Raw genomic sequence first — 21,278 nt, forward strand, 5'->3', positions numbered from 1 at the left:
GCAAGATGAAGAATGTCATCAGCATTGAGTTTGCTCAAGCCATTCAAACCTTAAACACCTCAGTCAGAGCCCTCGTGGGTAGCACAGTTGGTAGGATCGCCATCCTGCCGTCACCGGGTGGAAAAGACGAATTCTCTCAATGGCTGGAGGAATTTTTATGGGTCTTTTTCACAATTAGTCGGTCTCAGGCGAGGGTAGCATGGTTTTTCGCCCAGTAAACAGAAAACCGACCTCAGAACACACGCAGTTTGCAGGCAAATATACACGGAGCAATATGGCCTTAATCGCTGATGCTCCTAAAACCCAACAACAACAACCTTAGTCAGATCACCTCGCAGTGTCGTCTCCAGACTTGGCAATTTGCAAAACTGAATCATTTCTTGGTAAGAGCATGTTCCACATCCCTTCTCTGTACCCGTTCCAGCAGATTTACATCTTTCTAAAATAAGACCTTCAGACCTATATGCAGTACTCAAGATGTGGCCTTATACAATGCGATAATCACCTCCTTATCCCTGCTAGCGACATTCCTATGTATTATTGATAAAACCCCGTGAACTCCCCCGGCAGCGTGTCCGCACCTCTCAGAGAACATCATATCTCGCTGCACAATTACCTCCAGGTCTTTTTCTTTCATTTTCCAGCACCTTGAGTGCACCTTAGAATACATTAAATTTGCAGATATAATATACTGAGGCCTCCTGAGCTTAAATGTCTCAGCACTTAAACAACAATAGCTTTTAAAGGATGAATAAGTGGCCGGATTATTTCATAAATGTCCGCAACAAAGCAGAAGGAAAGATTCTGTAGAAAACGAAGTCTTGTGACTTTGCAATCAGTAGTTCTTTGGCTAGTAAATTTAGTGTTTCGGCGAGGCCGATAATTTAAATTCTGAAACTAAACTGCAGAGAAAAATCTGTGCGTTTGCATTACGCGCAAACCTTCCGCCATGAATGTGAGATGTTTTTCTAATGCCCCTCTCGTGAGGTTAATCACTTCCCAAATGAGAGAAATTGGGAACAAAGAAGTCGTGCAAAATACAGGCCTGTAACAGTTTAAGGTCACTTACTTCCTATTACGAACCCCGATGATTCACTGAGGTTCATTTGGGTGGTTGTCAGTCCTGCCCTCTGCGTTGGAGCAGGGTTGTCCTTCGCTGTCGTCCTCCAGCGTTTTCCGTGTACGGCATATTCTGTGAATGCTCCAGTTTGGCCAGCTGCCTCCTTTTTCTGTTCCCACGTATTGGTAATCAGGCGTTTTCTGTCTTGCGGCCCGCTAAATCGTTTTCTCTTGTCGGCGGCATTCATTAACTAGGTCGGTCCACAGGGCAGATCTCTGCATCGTGATAAAGCTGCTTCACCTACAATGTCTCCCACGTGCTCCCGCGCTGCTCTTTCTCTGTACCTATTGGAAGTTCGACATGCACACCCTATGAGAAAGTCGGGGGTCAAATTTTCCTGGAGGGATGCATCGCTTCGTGCATTACAATATATTCATAATTCCACTTAATATTCACTCGTGCGTCTTCATGGCATCACGTGGCAATGTATAAAGCGTAACTTACGTGGAAAATAATCTTCTAATAGCTTTTTACGGTATTCAAGGAATGAACTCTCCATATTGGAGAATTCCAAGTACATGTCCAAACGTGAAATTTCTTCTTTTTTTTTTTTTGCAGACGACCTAAGTTTATTCTTCAGTCTACTAGTAGTAGGACTAGCTCAGCTGTATTGCGGATCTCTGTTGACAATAATAAGTCTGTTTGTGGTGGAGTACTTGAATACACCAGTTGCTTTTCATAACTGTTTTAGAAAAGGTTGGCTAGTTGGCTGGTCTCAAGATCCCCTTGGAGTGTTGTGGTGTTCCAGTTCAGTAGACTGCTGTGATTTTGCACTTCTTCGGGGGACAGCAACAGGGAAAATCACATTATACGGTATAGTTTTACTTCATGAGGTTAGACGTGTTTAAATCTCAAACGATCTTGCACGTTAATTGCATTCATTAATTTGTTCCTCTTAAGTGTTTTTCATAATGTGGAATATCTTTACAATCGCTCAAAAATACTCCAGGGATTTATCCTTACAACAGCAAACATTCGTTTTGCAAAAGAAAGTTGCCAAAGTGGATGGACAGAAAAGTTAATGGTTGAAAGTTTAATTGAGCAAAGGAAAAAATTGTGGGATAATTAGATAACATCGTGATATTGATTTATATTATTATTACAAGTATATCTAAACAATAAATATCATGAAAGGCCCTGAAGAACGGTAAGCGAGTTGATTGCATAATAAAGAATTTATTAGAAAAGCTGCAGAGGTTCCAGTAATATAGCAGTATATGCATACTATTTTACTAAAAAAGACTATATCATCCTGGTGAGGATGCTAACGAGAGTCCAGGACGATTCCCCTTGAATTGGGGAGCGCTAAAGTTTCAAAAATCAACAAAGCATGAACAACTATTAGATCAGTGAGTTTGACTTTAGTGGTGAGTAGATTGTGGAGTCTGCGGTAAAGAATACGATTCAATTCCATCTCGTTAGGAATGGTATCCTTAATAGATCACAGAATAGGTTCTTGAAGGGGAAACCTTACTTGACGAATGTAGTTAATTATTATGACGAAGTCATAAAACAGTTGAATGCAAAAAACAACCTCAATATTATTTATCTTGACTTCAAACAAAGTTTTAGCTCCATTCCCGTGGAAGGCTGTTATATAAACTGGAGAAAAATAGACATTTCTCACGATGGACCAGTATATAAAGTGAATCCCACAGGGTTCAGTATGAGACCTCTTGTTTCTAAATGTAGGGCTTTGAAGGGAGTACAGGAGGAATTATCAAGGTTTTCTATTTATTTAAAGAGAGGAATAGTCGTTAACCATTAGGTCACTTTGCTTAAAAATGATTTAGATCGGTTTGCAGATATGCACTGAAAAATGGCAAGTGACGTTTAATGCAGTAAGTACTGTATATGGGTTTTCAACTGAAGAACAGAAATCTAGGCGTTTCTAGTAAGTTAAGGTGAGAAGAGTTAATAGTGGTTTGACATCGGGGTAAAAAGTCTTATGGGTTACGATCCATTCAGACATGAAATTTTCTGGACCGTGTAAACATACAACTGAGAATGACATCCGTGTCCTCTCTGCGATTTACAGCGGCTTTGCAAATATGAAGAGGGATGTAATTGTCCTTCTGAATAAGACGATGCAGAGACCGCATCTACAATATTGTGCATTCAAGTCTGGTACGCTACCAGAAGAAAGACCTCTGGAGGATGAAGAAAGACCCTTGAAGGAAAATCAATAAAACAAAAACAGGTCATATATTTTTACTGACCGGGAGTGGAGGGGGAGACAAGGACTAGGAACCACAATATAAATCTCAAGGAGCAACAAAATCCTGGATTTCGTCGAGTTTTCATTCGGGCAGCATGTTATAGATCACTGGAATAAATTACAAATTGCTTTTTATTGGGATCGAGGTAAAGTTTGGTATATGAATAGTTCACTGTAGTTCCTGTGTTGATAGTTACAGCACACCAATACCTCAGTGAAACCCAACTTGTGCTTCTAGGACTCTACAAACTAGCTAATAGTAATTTCAGTAATGAGTGTGACCAATGGCACCCTTCACAGCCAGTAGCGAAGAAATGTTCATCAAAGTAAAACTTTGAATATTGACAGCATAGTGCTCTTGTCGTTTTCATCACGTTAAAGAAGTTTCATTCTTTATTTTATTTATTTATTTTTTCTCTTTTTTGCAAATCACCCCGACAAAGTAATAAAGGATAGGCGTTGCGGATCATAAATGCTTACAATTTCTTGTTTATGCGATTTCCCTACTTAGAATAAATTTCTATAAATTAATATATTTATAATTTTTTATTTCAATACTTGTTACAAAAAACAAACTTTCAGTATATTCCTTTCATTCTTTATTAAAGTCACTTATACTTTGCCAGCCTTGTATTGCTCCTGTTTACTTCGTAATTTTACGTTTTCTTTATTTCTTTTACTTTTCAATGCATAAATTTATTCCTTCTCAAGTTTAAAACTTAAAGCATAAAACGTTAAAACTTCTTTGCTGATGTCACATCTTTCTGATATTCATTCGGAATATTAAAGCCTCGCAAATTTAATTAAATAACTTTGTATATATATCTTTTGAACAATCAAGAAAACCATAATAAAGAGGAAGATGCGGTTCCTTGGACATCTCTGGAGACGATGATTGGATAGTAAACATACTAGGAAAGCTTGAAGGGAAAAGAAGCAGAGGACCACCAAGAATCACGCCACCTGATGACCTGCTCTGACTCTCAAGAATGAACTAGAGGGAAGCAAAACAAAAGGCCCAAATTCCGGTTGAGTGGAGAAAAAAAATCTCTATGGCCCTACGCCATAGAGATCTTTTTTCCCTTAGATTGATGAGGATCTCTTTTAAAATATCATTTGGCCTTAAATTTAATTAAGCTTATCTTAAAATGGTTTACTACACCATTCCTTTAAATTCAATTCCAGTTTCATCTGTTTTCTTTTCAACATTTGATTCTCTATTAATTGTTATATGCCACTTAGGTTTGGGTCGTCAGTTGGTCCATTGCTAAGTTTTGCAAGGGTATTTAGCTGTATTTCTCGTTATGTGTCTTCATAGGTTGATTACATTTACAGTATAATTAAATTTTATACGTTGATCGTAGAAAGTCTAAAATTTCAACGGAAATTTAACCCTATTGTGGTGAGTAAATTTTGTTAGGTCGATTGCCAATACTGAATAATCTTTATTCCTGTATGATATTCTCAATCGATGTACACCTATCTATTTGTCCAATCTGAATCGAATGAAGACTAACTCTCAAAGTTTTTTAATGCGTCACAATCTCAATCCGATTGTGATAAATGAATTCGTAATTCTCTTTGAGCATACGACTGTTCAAGTGAACCAAAGTTAACAGAAAATGGGATAAAATTCTGATCTGCAGTGTGTTCTCATGCAAAAAGATCACAAGAGTTTGTCAGAGTTGGAGAAGGCGTTTGATCCTTCGTTGGCAATATTCATCTTCTATTCATTTATGAACCTTACTGTACTGTGGTTGTGGCGTAATGATTTAAGCATTAATGTTTATTCAATGCTTGTGTGCACACCAGTGCACACATAAGCATTGATTAAACAAGCACAGAAGCGCACTGTGACGTTAGATGATAATGTGTTGTATAATATAATAATAATAGCAGCAACAGCAATATAGATACATTTAACATAAGGCTGGAAACGAGTAGTTTAATTAAAATAAAATGACATAGGCTATCTGTAGCCTTCAGATGCTGTCTGCTTCTTCTGTCAATCACATAATTAATGATAACCGTTGTAAACCTGTAACAGCTATATTAAATGCACTCAAAAGTCGGCAATCACGTGTTTATTGCTGATCAATGAGTAGGTTTAGGCTGATTTAAGAAGCAATACAAATATATAATGATAAACAAGACACGGAAATACTGAAAAAAACAAGCTTACACTCTCATGCATATACATGGCTGCACGCACGAATACCACATACGAATCAACACACGCACAGTCTAAGAGCATTTCATACACCCACGTGCACGCATGGGCACAGAGGAGTACTGGAAACACCCAATCGCAGGAGAAAACCATGGGTTCTTTCTTTAGTCATCGCCAGTTTGCTGATGGAAAACTAAGAGCAAATTCCACGCAGTCTATCAAGCACGAAAAAGATGTATTTGAGTTTAATTCGAAGGACAGAGAGAAAATACCTTTTACATCATCTAAATAGGGTTTCATTGCTCTTGCATGTAACTCTAAAACCACGGAACAGTGGTGTTCTTCCATTCCCAGATGCCATGGTCCAAGTTCGTCTAAGGAAACCCAGGTATTCGAGATGTGTACACCTTCTGGATAAGAAAATGGGCTTACAGCTCATGTCTTGTAGTCAACTTGTGCCTACATTGCGATGAGAAGAGGCTGGAAAAACCCACCATTGTGTACAGGTATAAAGATCATTTGACTGTCCTAAATTTGATAGAGCTGACTGCCGTGTACTCGTACCCCAAAAATCTTAATATAGATTGCACAAATAATAAAGGTTGCAAGAAGGTAATTATCTGGGTGTCGTTTTATCCATTTATCATGATAATGTGTGCCAAGCTTTATGATAAGCAGAAGCCATATCATAAATCTTTGAAATTTTAAAACTTTTTCTCTCACTCTAACATTTTGAAAGTGATTCATGATAAAATCATTTATCATGAATCCATAATATTTCAGTAAAGTTCGATATAGAGTAATACAATTAAAAAATAATAATAATTGTACAATAATGTACCTATCAGATTTATAAAATTTCATTGAATAAGTTATTTGTCATACTCCGTGGTCTAGTTATCCACTCAATCTAATTAGAGCAGGTCCAGACTCTATTGTAAGAGTTTAAGAGGAGGAATGAGACTTATTCAAGTCACAATATTAATTTGGTCCTAATACTAAATTTAGGAATTAAAAATTAGGCAAAGAGTTCGATATTTGGAGGTGTAGGTTAGGCATTTGGGCTTATGCCCAAAGGAGCATGCTTTGTGTCCAAATGCCGATTTGGTCATAAGCCCAAATTGGGCCAGGTAGAAAAATTTGTAGAGTGGTTCAAAGTTTTGTTAAGATCGGTTATAAAATCGATTAAGATCAGATTTTATAACCTATCCGAATATTGTAGATGAAGCACTAAATATTATATTTGTTGCCACGAGCTTGTTGGAGGAATGAATGGACAATGGTTGGGTGCGCAGGAACGAAATCTCGGTTAGCGCATAAAAGCCGTTGCTTTTTTGGTCTTTTGTTTTGTTATAAGTCATTAATTATTACTATTTGCCGTGTGACCGAAATGTAATTCTATTCGTAATTATCATTCTATTAATTATTTAATACTCGCCATCCGTTACCTTTTTTTCCCTTTCTTTAATTTGCTAAAATTAAAGATAATATTTTTTAAATTGTAAGAGTTTTTTTGTAGAATAGCGTATTCTCTTAGTCGTATCAGTACCACTTGTTTACGTATGTCAACAAAATGTACATCGTGGCTGTATGTCATGTTATTTGTTATGACAGAGGCACTTCTTTCAAGGCTGTTGTGCCACTTTTAATCCTTAATGAACAGAATAATAAGAACTTTTCAAATCGTTATTCATTCGTTTAAAAACTGTCAAGTCGCTCTTCTAAGGCAATATGCTCGTGTTGTAGGAATCATCCAGACCTCGTGTGCGCTTATTAACTTACTGACACGTCCCTTGCTCTTTAAAAATACTGGTGAAGTCCGATTATACGAGCCTCATAGCAAGAGAAGCTGTATTCTGTTTAAATATTCTTAAAATATAGTATGAAAGAGAAGAAACTACCAACATCGGTTTATAATTTTGAGATTTCGGTTAGATAATGACAAATCGATAAATTTCATTTATCGATTTGTCTGGCATAGCTCGATGCTTGAGTGAATGTTATTTCACGCACGCACACATTTGTTTATTTGTTCATTTAATCACAAGTTTTCCCCATCTAGAAAGAAGGGCCAGTAAGTTGAGAGAGGGTAAAAAAAAAAAGGTTTCGGAAGTAGAATTTTGTTACGCCAATCATACGTCGGAAGACCCAAATCACCATCAAGGGTTTTGAGTTCTTAAATATGTGTCCATGAAATCATGTGTCTAAAGATTGGTGAGAGAGGCAGAAGTTCCAGTTTTTTTCTCAAGTACAACTACGTTTAAACAAAAACTAAGGTGAAGACTTGCCCAGAGTATTCCACTCTCTTGAAATTTAAGCCTTTTTAATTCCACCAGTGCTCTTAGAAACATTTTGGCAGGATGAGAAGACAGCGTTTCAAAAACGCAATTAAAAAAGAAAAAAGAAATCGCCTTCACAGCATCTTTATTGACTGTCTTCGGTGAAGCGATGATTACTACTTTTTCTGTCGATGAGCTGTCAAAGTGGGCTTTTCGTGTTTGAATTGTGAATGATAAGCAGGTCAAGGGAAGGCAGACGACTTTTAGCCTCTTCCTGCTGTCTGATATTGCCTCGGGGCGACAAAGTAGACGTGTTAGTAAAGCAGTTTTCTTGATTGGATTGTCCAACAAGAAGTTATTCATTTATGGAGACGTTCGGATAACCCAAAATGTGAAAAAAATATATAAAAAATCCAATGTCCCTTCAACGAATGCTAACTATATTAGTGCTCATCTTTCCATTTCAGTGGTTTTCAGTTTAAAAGTCTCTTGTAACCAGGACAAGTAATATTCGGTGGCTGTACTTGAAAAGTATTTTGTTAAAGCCTGAATGAAGAATTGAAATAAAATAAATTTAAATGAGACAGAAGCAAATACGTTATAATAGTGACTATATCCAAGAAGCAGCTTGCTTGAGGAGCTGTTTGGATTCTGAGCTTACAAGTGGCTTTTATTTGGATGATTTTATGTAAATTTTAAAAAAAAATGTTTAGGAATAGGAATGATAATTGTATGGTTTTTCGTCCGGAATTTCTGATTTTATGTCCTAAAGCTGGTCATGAGCCAATAGATTTAGTTATCATGGAAAGAACCTTGAGTTATATGACCATGAAAAATAATTGTCTCGTTATTGGAGTTAGATCTTGTCCGATTCTTGGAAGAACATATGATAAAAATAATGTTAAAAAGGAGGAGAGAACAGAGTTTGAAGAGGCTGCTCATATTGTTTGGGAGGCACATTGGAGTGGTTCTGAGAAGGGGCACGTGACAAATAGATTTATTCCAAAAGTTAAGAAAACAATTCAGGTGAAGCAATGGCCTGGACTTGGGCTATATCATACTGTGGTGTGGTCATGGACTGAAAAGTAGATTATAAATTTGGAATTGTAGAATATGAAAGGCGTAGGTGTAGATTATTGGAAAATAGTGAGCATGTAATAATGGAGTGTGCATTGTATGATGGTGCTAGAAAGGAGCGGCTTCCGTAGTTGAGTGATCAGGGACGGAAGTGTAATAGCACGCGCTCTTTGAGTAGACCAGGCTTAAAGCCCGTGACTACTAAATACGATCGATTTGCCAACCCGCACTGGCTCAACATGGCATATTATGGTCCATTTTCCTCAACGTGAATCGTTGAAGGAGGCTTTGATCCTACAGCGGATTGATAATGGCTGCAGTTTACCTTTTTTTTTTTTTTTTAACCTAGGGAGGATTGAAAATAATAGTAGGAGAAATCTCCCTCGTCGAGTTGTCGAAGCTTTTTTGGAAATTTTATATATTATAGTGAGGTTTTTTTAAGATATGTTATAGAGGTTTTTAAAATATGCTTACAGATGTGAGATTTTAATTGGGAATTGGTATTTATTTGTAAATAGTTGTATGTATGTAAAGTTTTAAATAGCGTAAATATGAGGTGTGAATGTATATGTTTTATTTATAAGTTTTATGTGATGCTTAAGACAAAGAAATTATTACGAATATTTAAGAATAATATAGTAGAGACCCGCCTCCTCGTGGCAGAGGCAGAAACTTCGCTATCATATGTCTGAAATATTTTTCATGATGATAGTGAAGGCCAAAGGGCGTATTTTAAATTGAGTGTTAGCGCTTGGGAGCTTTTGTTTAGGGAACGCTTGTGGTGTTTGTGATATGATGATTATCTTTACCATGCCTGCGCGGTAGCACAATTGCATCGTCGCCGTCCATCCCAAACCGAGTGGAAAAGGCCGAATCTCATCAATGACGCGAGGGACTTTTATGGGCTTTTTTCACTCTGTGGCTGAGTTAGTGGGTCTCACGCGTAGATTTCAAGGTCGGCCCTTCCCGGAAATTTGCGTTTTTCGTCCAGAAAAGTGGGCAAATCGACCAGAGAGTAAGAGCCTTGTGTTTCATCCCCCCAGTCTTCCCTGCTGACTCGCCTTATCATAGCAGTGTACCTTTGAATTTTGTTGGCTAGATACTTTAGGTGGTGGTGGAAGGTAAGCCCCGAGTCTAAGAAGATACCTAGGAGCTTGACTTCAGTGTGCAGCCGTATGGTTGTAAAGTTTAATTTTATTGTAGGCGGTTTCCTGATTTGTAGCCTGCCTTTAAGGAGTATTGATTTTGTTTTCTCTCCTGAAATGGTACATTCGCAATAGGATTAAAAGCAGGTGAACGTGGGGGAGGAAGGGGAGATAGTGGAAACTTGCATGTTCTCCCAACCATTCTTGCAGGATGCGCTCTTGCAATTGTCATCCATAAAGTAGCCATTACCTTCGGGATAAAAGTGTAACATTGCAGGGTATATGTGATACAAAATTCAGGTATTTCCTGTATGATATTCTACCTTCCACCGGTACTCACGGACTCAATCCGTGCTAACAAACATTCCCCATACCATGATACCACTTCCAGCTGCTTAGGTTGTCTTAACATGGCAAGCAGAGTCCATTGCTTTGTGAGGTTCTCGACACTCTCTGCTAACCAGAGAGTGCAAAATAAAGTGTTTTGTGATTTGTCTTACCACATGATTTTCTACCATTTTTCCACTGCCCAATCACGACGTTCTCGGCATCAGTGCAACAGGAATTATTATTATTTTTTTTTTCTGAAACAAGTGGCTCCCAAGGTGACTGCCAATACCCAATTTATTCAATTCCCTGTGCGGGTTGCAATAGGGCTTGGTTGAATTCAGGTGTTATTTGCTGCATACCGATTGTCCTATTTTTGCGTCTTCTTTCTTGAAGTATAGTTGTTCTGCCACATTTACGCCTTCGAGATGTGGAAGAATCGTTTGCTTTCCATTTATTAAAAACCTCTGAGATGGATGCTTTAGAGAAAACAATTGTCTTTCATTTCTTGAACCATGACTCCTGCTAAACGTGCATTCACGATAAGACCTTTTTCAAAGTGTCTGACAGATCACGTTTTCGCCATTCTGGCTTCAGATTACTGCAGTCGAACAGCCTGTGTAGTCTTTATACTCAACGGGGCAACGCGTAATCCCACGCCAGTTTTATTTGTATCTATTTGCATTTCTTCTGTCTGTGACTGTCTTAATACAAAGGTTCCTAATTTTTGGCCAGTGTGTGTATTTTATGTCGATTTAATCGATCGTCCACCAAGTACTATTTAGACACGTTAATCGATGCGCTTATGATTATTCACCCTTGGTACAGCTTTGATTAATCTAGCTAAATTTATAAACATAAGATAGGGTTATTTTTCTGTATTGAAGTTACGTTGTTTTGCTTTCAACATGCTCATGTTTTAGCACTAGGTTTTAATGAGTTACATTAGAATCTTAAGCATTATTAAGAATTACCCCCTGAGGATTTTCTCAATCGCATTTGACTTGTTGTCAAAAACCTCCATGTACCCCCACGAAAAAAAATAATAAAAATCCAGTGTTATGGATTTTACCTTCGGAGGAATAAGAGGAATTTTTGTTGCAATCGTCTCATCCAGTCCTTAAATAACACTAACTGGGTATTGAGGAATCGTTTTATAGTTTTGATTATAACTCGAGCCTCAATGATTATACAAGTAGTTCGAAAGGTGCTCAAAAGAAGCATTGCTGAATTATTTTCTGTTCAAATTGCCTTTTCAAGAATTGTTAGTCGTTTAAAATTGGGTTTTATGTCCAACTTTTTCTGTGATTTCTAATTTTTGGAATCATTATGTCTGAATAGTGTGCCCAGTCTCATGGAGAGAATCCGTTTTTGATGGATTGGTTAATATACAAGGAGTGGTCAATTTATTAAGGCGCTACAGTAAATAGCGCCTCGCCTCTTTTATTCCCTAGAACAGTCTTTTAAGTCGTCGGAAGGTACCTGGACTTCACGAGGTGTTGAAAGAATTTCTCAGGAATGCAGGTATTTTGGTTACTGAACAAGCCAATGAAGTGTGATAAAGTCACCCTCATGCACCTAGAACTATTCCCGAACAATCGGAGCCTTCGATGGATAAATGGTGAGCGTGAAGCGGTGAACAACACTGTTCAGGTAGACTGTTGCATAGGCGTTGATCCACCGGTTCAGAGGACATAACGTGTCCTGTAAAAATATACCCACATCACCACCACTAGCCTGTGATACTGACACGATGTGTCTATGGATTCATGTTGCTATAGAATGCATCGTCCTGCTATCAGCATGGAGCAACTTAGACCGGGAGCCGGTGCAGTACGCTCGGAAATGCAGAAATACCATAATCTTATTATGCGTCTATCACCTAGTCCTCAGTACAATCATACTTCCAGTACGATTTTTCAGTTGAATATTTGTTGATGAGATGGTTAAACCGTCTACTTTACAACTAAATCATATCGAAATCACTTCTATTTTTAAGCTCGGGATCAAACCATGGAAATTTCTAGTTATCTGGATCGATCACCTTTTCTTCATGGTAGAAGAAACCAAATGCATTCAGGGACAAGCGTCTTAGTCTCACTACCTTAAATATTTTCCCTTAACAGCATATCAAAATTTGTAATTGTTTTGAAACCGATTCTGTTCGTATACTACAGAACTGTTGCACTCACTTGAAATACGTACATTTATAAACCCCGTTTCAGTTCCTTAAATTAATCCATCCATTCTTGGCACTGCCCTATGGATTCCTAAGGCACCAATGCGTTATAAAACAACAACATCATAAGACAAAAGCTGATTATGGAAATGCAAATGCAATCGGGTATTGACAAAAATGGAATGTTGCTAAGACAAAACAATCCGCCTTCGACGGTTATATACGATGGCCGATTTATATATGCCCATTTTCCTCAATGCAGCAAATAATTATCTTAGAAACAAAACCGCCAACTTCAGATCTCAGAAGAAATCTGTATCAACCCTCTCAAATAGTGCTATTTCGAGTGGTATTTCTGGTTTCTTCCTTTTGAACACAATGGACACATGTTTTTCTTATATGAAAACCCCAGATACGAGAGGTATTAGAACCTATAGTATTTAGTACCGTTTTGAGTTGGAGGTTGAGAAGACGAAAGAAGATATTTGTTGACATTGGACTTGAACTTCTGTAGACTGTAATTTTCAGGAAATACGTATGAAGGAAGGTTGTTCCAGAAAACGTTGAATGAATAAATGAGGAAGATGAAAAGTTGGTTCTGTGAGTTTGAAGTTGGACAGTAAATGGATGTTGGCTGGTGGCGGCACGTGTTCGGACTGTTTTGAAAGAGAGAGCGGGAATTATAGACGCCAATTCAGAAGAACAGTGCCCATGGAAGTAATGGAAGTATCTGTAGAAGAGGCATGCAGCAGAAACAGTACGTCTATGAGAAAGCGAGTGCAGAGACTCTGTTAGCGATAAATCATTAATTAACCTAATTGCCCTCTTCTGAATGGAATCAAGAAGCCTGAGAGAGGTTTTGGGGGCACCACCCCATATATGGGAACAATATTCCATGGCAGGGCAGATTTGCGATTTATACAGATTGAGCAGCTGTTTGGAAGAAAAGTAACGCCAAGAGCGAAAGAGAAAACCAAGTTTTTTAGATGCAGAGGAAGCAATATTTGTGATTGCTTATGCCAAGAGAGATTAGAAGTCAGGGAAATTCCCAAAAGAGATATATCATTTTGCCTTGAAATCGGAGTGTCACCAAAGATAAGCATAGGAGCAGAAGAATCCTTTTTGCGAGATATAAGACAGGAGTGAGCTTTAGAAGGATTGAAATCAACTAAGTTGTTTTTGCCCCACTGGAGAATTACCTGGAGATCGGCATTTCAGGAACTGATATTCGAGAATTCAAGCTGATTGAGCAGGACAAGGTTTCTCAAACTGGAATGCAATGTGCTATCGTCGGCAAATAGGATTTCCGGTCAATGGAAGAAGGCCATTAATATACAAGAGGAAAACAGTGGGGGAAAGGACTGAACCTTGGGGAACACCAGAATTAGTGGAGAAGTTAGAAGACAGAGAGCCATCATCTACCACATCACCCTCAGTGAGCGGTCAGAGAGAAAACTGGATAACCAATTAATAAAAGAATAGTTGGCAAACCATAAGATGGAAGCTTGTTTAGAAGACCTTTATGTCAAACACGATCGAAAGCCTTGGAGATATCAAGAGCAACTGCTTGTGTTTCACCGAAATTTTCCATTGGATTTGTCCATAAATGTGTAAATAAGCAAGAATATTATCAGTGGTTCGACACTGACAGAATTTATACTAGCGATCGTTGATCAGATAGTTTTATAAGGGGTATAAATAGTTGGCAAACCATAAGATGGAACCTTGTTTAGAAGACCTTTATGCCAAACACGATCGAAAGCTTTGGAGATGTCAAGAGCAACTGCTTGTGTTTCACCGAAATTTTCCATTGGATTTGTCCATAAATGCGTACATAAGCCAGAATATCATCAGTGGATCGACACTGACAGAATTCATACTAGCGATCGTTGATCATTTGAAGAGGTCTAGATAGTTTGAGTTGGCGGTTAACTAATTTCTGCATTACTTTAGAATAGCTAGAAGTGATTGCAATGGGACGATAATTGGATGGGAGGGATTTGTCACCCTTTTTAGGAACTGGCTGGGTATGAGCAAACAGAAGGAAAAACACCTTTGCAATAAGAAAGTGAAAAAAGGCGCCAAAGAACAGGAGCACAGGTTTTGAGAACAATTGAATAGCGTGTTGGGAATGGTGGGAGCTGTTTTACCAAGTTCATTAATACATGAGTTGGAAGAAAAATGGGATGCTAGCTGGTAAGCTTTATCCTTGCCTGAAGTGACTATAGAACTGTCTGGTTTTGACAGAGGTGGGAGCAGACGGGCAAAAGTTGAAGCCAATAGCTTTGGCAAGAGACCAGAATGCTCGGCTATCAAAGAAGCAAGTTATATAATCTTAGCCTGTTCAAAATCTAGTTCGGACTGATTAATATACAATTGTTGCGAGCTTTGGTGTAGGCAGAAAATGAAACTGAAGAATTGGAAATAACCCAATTACGATATGCAACATTCTTCTCTTGAACAGCCTTATCACGTTTATTAGAAAACCAAAGTTTAGATAAAGGACGAGATTTTAAAGTGGAGTGTGGAATAAAGGATTCCATTCCTGCAAGAATAATTTCACTGACATGATCTGAGCAAACGTTGACATCAGAAGTTTTGAAACAGTAATCCGACCAAGGAAAATAAATCTCGCAGGTCACCCCATTTTGGATTCTTGTAATGCCAAACAACACAAGGTTGTGACTAGCCATGAGATAAAGGTTCCATTGGAGAAGAGACAATCACCAAGTTGTGATGTGAGGTGCCTAAAGGACCTCTCACTTCGACCGTGTCCTTAGAAGGGTTGTTTGTGAGAAAAAGAACAAGCGTGTTGGCTGTATGGTTAGGATTGTCCGGTATTCTGGTAGGTAAATGAACAATCTGTGCGAAGTCATTAGTAATTGCAAAAGCCTCAGCATCTCGCTTAGCTGACTAGAAAACGGAAGCCAGCTGGAGTTGTGAACATTAAAATAACCAAGGAAAAACCTCACCGTTAGGAAAGTTGGACTGGAGAAAGTCAAGTTGTAAAGAGAGGAAGTGAAAGAGCTCCAAGTGATTAGTGAAGTTGGGAGAACGGTAGAGACAACAGATGAATTTGACAGATTGAGGTAGAGAGATTTTAAACTAGAGAAGATCGAAAAGAGGACATTCCAAACAGGGAATATCGGAACGGAGATATGCACAAATACCACATTTGAGGCGAATCATACAGCGAATAATTTGGGCAACTGAGATGAGCAGTAGTTGAATCAACCGATAACTGAGATTCTGTCAGGAAAAAGTACATGGGTTTGGCAAACTGTAAGTGGAAATAGACATCACTGAGATTAGAAATGAGACTACGTATATTTGTGAATTGAACCAGGAAGTGTTTGGGAGGTTTAGATCTTTTCGCAGATAAGATTGCTCTATTAGTTTGATAATTCAAGGTGTATTCAAAAGTAAGAAAAAGTGGGGGGGGGGGGGACATGCTGTATGAAGTAATGAAATTTTTGGATACACATGGTAATAATATACCCAGATCCTTGACATAACGTGGCCTCGACAATGCCCAACCCCGCATACACACTACTCGGACTCCCTCCAGTCACTATTTGGCAGAGTAGAGGTAGCAAGATTATATACTAGCTGATCCGGAAGCTCCTAGAGAGTTACCAATAGGTTCGGTCCGGTGTACTAACTAGCGGCCGGCCTGCGAACACCATTTTAGAGCTGTAACCTCGAAATGTAAGGAAGTTTGGATCTCGCCATGATGTCCATCATAACCTCAAAAGACATTAGTCATATTGCATGATTGGAAGAGATGGGGAAGGTTTGACAGGAACTTGGCTCTGGAGACTAAACATTGGATCCACCAATTTAAGCCTCTATAAGCAAAGTGGTGGTATTGCACCGGTTGATGAGAGTCATATACCACCCAGTATTGCCTGGTAACACAGAGCGGCGGCATTCCTCCAAGTGGTGTGGGCGCCACACCTCGACCCCTGCTTACGTTGCTTCACATTTGGGTGTGCTTGCGGATGGGGGTTACACCCAGGACTAACATGTATTCCATACTCACATCTTTACGATGCTGATGTTTTTTTATCTCATGATAGGGATGCTTATAAAGCTGTAACTACTGTAATGGTAGAATTTGTTAATTATGTGAACCACGTACTGATTTTATAAAATGTAATTTAATTTGGTGTACCCCTAGCCAGTGATGCTGTACAGGTATTAAGCCTAAATAAAATAGTCTGTGTTCATTATGTCTGCAGATGCTTAGTTTTAGCAGGATGGAACCTGGAAGTGGAGATTTTATCATATAAACATTTGAGATTTTATCATATAAACATATGATAAAACCTCAAACTCCATAGGTTACCGATCGAGCTGCCTTAATTTTGCAATACTGTCAACTTCGACCACCCATGATTATCTTTTATTCCAGTGATCGACCACAACTTCCTGAAGTCAATTTTTTAGTGTTCCCCAGTAGGTTGTATTTATGCCACTGGATTGTGTCCCTTTTTCATGTGAAAATTGCGGAATCGTTCATTTTTCACCCGCTCAGCGTTTTGTATGCCTTCATCATAGCTCCCTGAGATGCCTAGTTTATAAGATTCGTAATCCATACCTAATTAATTATTAGGTAGGGTTACGAATACATTAATGGAAGAAGGATTATCCTGTGCAGATGTTGGAAATTCTCTATCCATTTTGAAATAATGGCGAGCCATGAATTCTGCCCCTGTATTATTAATTTTTAAAACTATAAGGTAAGAATGAATGAGAAACCACGACAAATTTTATGACTCCAACATTTTATTAAATGTCCAATCCCAAATGTACAACCTTTCGTCTGGACAACAACAACAGTGTATGTTACAGAAATCTTACAAACTTTAAATACATATAGAAAAACTCTAACCAATAAAAAGCTTGGTTTTAAATGAACATTACCTGGAGAGTGTCAAATAAAGCCTTACATACTGGTTCTCATTGGTCCCTTAGGGAAAATTATCCCTTTTTTGTAACAGTGATATGCAACGTATAACAAGTGAGATATAAAACTGTACAGTTATCGCAATTCTGATGAAGGCACTTAACGAAATTACTGCTTCACGTTTAGAACAGTAGCAAGACTGTATGGTCGCCATATTTATATCTAAGGAGCCTAAATAAGGCGCAGCCAATATCTCTCTTGCAAATTCAACACCGGAATTAAGTAAATAATATTTGTACACTGCACAATCCATGCCAACTTGGGCATTTTCACAATAACATTGGCTTAGAGGAATAATTAAGTAGACGAACCTTGTAGTTGTTTCGATTTAAGTGATATATCATTAAGTCAGTGATTCTTAAATCATTTGTAAATCTATTGCGAATATAAAAATAACTGCTTCAAAATAGCGCATTGCAGCATTTCAATCTGCATTATTACTCTCGCGAAACATATTATTAACACAAATCAGAACATGACGAAATAATGGCTTCAATGCAGTGGAATTTTTTTGAAAGATTTCAGAATCACTGACTTATCCCAGGAATTTTTAAAATCAACATTAACGACAAAAACCAAGCACTGTTCACAAAATTTAATTACAACATCTCGACTATCAAAACTTCTCAAAAGAGTTAACCTCATTTTTTTTTTAAAAAATTTATATTAAAATAATTTAAATACATTCTAGTTTATTATGAAAAGGTTCAGTTATTAAAAAATTATACAAAAATATCGTTATCTAACACTATATTTCTGTATTCCCATAAGAATAGGAATTTCCTAAATGGTCTAATCCTACAAGTGTTATTTGGACGTTAAGATGCCTAAAAGTTAAGTGTATGCAGGGTGATCACATCTGACAATTGTTCTGCACAGCAACCCACTTGAAATAAATATCGGCCATGGAACATTCTCTTAAGAAGATGAGAACACGTGATGAGTGAAGAATGGCTCCACGGTTACTTGTGGACGGATGCTACCCTCCTCGCTTTCCGGAGTTCATTAAATAGGGATAGGGTGTCTGTAACCGTGACTGGCCTCTACTGGACACTAGAATGGAGCAGGAGCGTCGGCGAAGATATATTCCACCAACTTGAAGGTTACAGGAACTCATCCTTTGTTCTAGCTATTAGACTAGGTGACGTGCAGGTCGCGGAGTATCATTTGTTTTGTACTCCCTGTGCGTTTGGTGGCAGCACTGTAAAAACCTTTTAGTCAGTTCCAACCTTGATCTGCGATGTAAATATTTGGGACAAATACACAGCGAAGGGAATGTCAACTGACGAACTTGCTTTGTACTTACTACTAAGCCTAATCTCTCCCTGTGGGTCGTTTGGAAGAAGACAGTTTTGAAACTGAAAGGATGGAACAACTCGTATAGAACACACATCTGAAAAGATATTTTGATTTAGCGATTGAAATATACATGATTTTAAATTTTGATTCGAATAAGCTATTCTTCTCTCTCTCTCTCTCTCGAAGTTATTTAAGAAGAGGCTTTAAAGAAATCCTTTGGCTTGTTTCAAAAAATGAATCGTCATGAACTTTGTTTTTCTGACCTCATCAACTTTCTCTTCCCTGAATCGGCAAAACATTTGTTCGTTGTAAACGTTTCAGAGGTCGGCATTTAGACTGTCAAAACAATAGGGGGCGTTTATAGTTGTTTGATTTCAAGCGTGGCAACTTTTCGCCGTTGGAGGGGCGTGATACATGAACGAGGATCCAGACCGTAACAAGCTAACCCCTTGACATAGTTTACGAAACATCAACGGTAGTAATGCAGAACAAGCCAAAGGAGCTACACCCAAATTAAGAAAGAGAGAGGTAAGGAAGTTACAAAGTAAATGTGTGCTGTACGCTTACTTTCATATAGAGACTGACAGACTTAAAACACAGATTTTGAAAGACGTGTATCAATTCGTAAATAGACAGAGGAAAACACGGACGTAGAGGAGGAGGGCACTGGAATACATATATATGCAAATACACACAATGATATAAAAATCATTTATAGTTAACAAAGCGTCATATACTTAAACATGAAGCGTACATCGTAAAAAAACAGGCATTGTCCCCTCCCCCATCAGTTCGCTGATAATGATTTCTGAATCATATAAAAAGTTCAGTAAATGCTGCGTTGAATTCATCCACGTCCCTCCTTTATAAATCAAAATTTATGAGGGAAGAACACTTCAAAGAACAAGAAACTATTGCAACACTGGTTCTGTTTTCCATTGTTTGCACCAACACATTTGCAGAGAAAGATTCGTATCTTGCTTGTAAAGAATAAAAGAAATTCGTTAAACTAGATGGGATATTCCTTCTCCACAGTTACTGCAGATTTCAGAGAAAATAATATGCATTTTCCAACCGTATTGCACAATTCTAAAGTATAATTAAGTCAAGAAACAAATACGCGAATAAAAAGGTAATAATTTTCTGGTCCTAATTAGTATTCACTAATATTAAAAAACGCACAGTTTAGCGGGTTATAGGGATTCTTAATAACTTTAACTTGTCGCGTATTTCAAGCACATCTGTAGTTGCAGTTATGATGGCCAGAAAAAGACCTACATAGTAACCAAGCGTTACCAAAGCAACTGGGTCAGATTTGGATATGGTAATAACAGTACTGAAGTCATCATAAATTATTAGATGAAAAATAACTCCCTTTCATTGCGGTGAAAGGGTTACATTTGGTCAAGTGTCGATGCTATCTCTGCAGTATAACAGAACAATGCAAAAGTGTACTGTATTACTGAGAACACCTTATCTTGTCTATGTACCAAGAGGCTACGGAATCCATATGAATTGTATAATTTATATGGATTCAATTGTCAACTGCAGATCAAATAAGATGGTTCCATTTCTGATGTAAAATGAAGACATCTTAAGTAAAAGCAGTTAGTAAGGACCATGAAGAAGCATAGCAATAAGGAATTTCCACCTAAGGATTCTCGTGACCAGAACTTTGATCACTATTTGTACATACTTTGGAAAAGGTTCGATTCCATCTGGATGGAATTTTTACGCGATTTTTTGCATACTGTGGCTCAATTTGTCCTCTCTAGAGAGAGAGACTTGCATAGTTTCCTTTCACTCACGAATAGCAATACACAGAACTTTATGGTAGGTCTAATATTTGGTGTATTAGCTGCCTTATGCTTGTCTAAATAGCAGGACTTTCAGCATTCTTGTTATGGCCAAGGAAAAGGTGGCTAAAATTAAGATTCGGCTGCCCTGCACAATCTTGTCATGCTGAGGATAGCAGGTGGAGAAAGTCCTCGCCGGTAATAAGCGGATATAATTGCCATCCTCCCACACCAGCTGAAAAAGACCTGAGTTCAAATCCAGTCGATGACGCAAGGAATTTTTATGGGCGTTTTTCACAACAAAGTAGCTGAGTTTGTCAGTTTTAGGTGAGGTTAGCATTTTTTTTTGTTTGTCCAGCAAACTGACCAAAGGATAGATGCTATAATAGACACAAATATACTGATGCCTCATAGCGTAGTTGCTTCGACGTTTAAAACTCACCTAACACGCAGGTGGAGCAATACGAGTATTTCATAGTTGGATTTCATCGTACTACCTACAGCTAAAGCTAGTTGCTTGTCAACCATTCAGCTTGCCTCAGTAGCAAACCCTATTTTCTTTCTCTTCGAAATGAGGCTGTTGTGAGGGAAAGCGTTTAAGTTTAGTGGCTTCGTAAGATACAAATTAAGTGTAGTCAGATAGCTCTGTGGTGAGGAAGGAATTATTTACCATTCAGTAGTTGTCGACTATCTTAGATG

This window comes from Mastigoproctus giganteus, chromosome 4 (assembly GCF_048544385.1).
Source record: "Mastigoproctus giganteus isolate SK-2022 chromosome 4, ASM4854438v1, whole genome shotgun sequence".
In the NCBI taxonomy this organism is placed as follows: domain Eukaryota; kingdom Metazoa; phylum Arthropoda; class Arachnida; order Uropygi; family Thelyphonidae; genus Mastigoproctus; species Mastigoproctus giganteus.